Source organism: Fragaria vesca, linkage group LG7 (genome assembly GCF_000184155.1).
Source record: "Fragaria vesca subsp. vesca linkage group LG7, FraVesHawaii_1.0, whole genome shotgun sequence".
NCBI classification, from domain to species: Eukaryota; Viridiplantae; Streptophyta; class Magnoliopsida; order Rosales; family Rosaceae; genus Fragaria; species Fragaria vesca.
In genome coordinates this window covers 10,750,345-10,751,727 of record NC_020497.1, presented here as the reverse complement: position 1 = coordinate 10,751,727, position 1,383 = coordinate 10,750,345, and positions in this window count along the sequence as shown.

The following is a 1,383-nucleotide window of genomic DNA, read 5'->3' as shown; positions in this document are numbered from 1 at the left end:
TTNTGTTCTCAGCGTTTCTTACTTTCAGTCGTCTTCTTCCTTTTCTTCTTCCGTTGAATAAATCCATGAATCTTAGCATATACCATACCATTCCATTCTGGAAACTGGAATTAATTCGTTTCAACCTATGTTCAATTAATTCGTTGTATATGTATGCTTTTAGGTACCACACTTTACCAGATTACTGAGTTTTCATGTATGGTTATAGCTATCAGTAAAGTTTGTTTGTTGGTTTTCTGGGATTTTCTAGCTTAAAGCATTAAGCTGTTGCAGCTATCATGCTCGCAACCACCTGATCTTTGTGCATGCCAATAGTGACTGATGCATTTTTATTTGTTTGTTTTTCTTTGTTCCTGCAACTTAGTTCTAGCTAGTAGCAACATTGTTTGCTGAACTTGAAGCTGTTGATCCTGTTAACACAATTCAGTTCAATCCTTCTTTTTATATACTTAAAGGAGAGTAGGAGACTACCCAGCTAGTACCCAGCCTTTTACATTTAGTAGGATGGTAGGAATGATCAAGAATTCAAGAGAGCTGGTTAATTTTATGTTTTCGAGTCTAGTGATTGTATCAATACTGAAAGCGCTTAGCAAATTTGGAGGTCTCAATAACCACACTCTATGGTAAAATATGGTTGGTTGGTTTTTTTTGGGTTGTAATTGTTTGTTAGGTTTTCAATTTGGGTTGTATTTTTTTCTTATTAGGATGTTATTTCCTCCAAAACTATTTTTGTATTTTCTTTCTATTAATAAATTTCAAACAAACGAAAGGGAGTGGTTCCCTAAGTAGGATAGACCCTTCGCCTTTGGGCTTGAGGGTGAGACTAGTTTCCTATAGAATTAATTACTAGTCACTTCATTAACTTTCATGCGCTCGACAGTTTACTCCATTAACTTTCAATTTCAATCGATTACTCCATTAACTATCCAATGTCACACAATTAGGTCCATCTGTTAAGTCGCCGTCCAAATTAGTGGTTAAGTTGCTGACTGAACATATTTTTCAACTAGAAATTCCATTTAGCACCCCACCTCTCTCTCCCTCTCTGGCCAGCCATGGCTTCCCAAACAGTAAGTAAGCTGTTGTTTTTGGCTTCACTTTCCACTCACTCAAATCCAACAAAAGTTTATGAACCAAAGCCTATTATAAAGATAGGATTACAAGCTTTAAGTACATAGCTTAAGTTTTGAAAACAAAGCCGTGGATAGGAAGTTATGCTCTCTCAAAGTTGAAGCAAAAATCTGAAAACCCAGAAAATTTCAGCTTTGGCTGAATCTGTTACTGTTTTTGGCTAAGCAATTTGACAAACCAAATGTTAACCAAATCCTCTGAAATTTAACACACATAAAGATGGATATATGAACTTTACAAAGGTACTTTCGG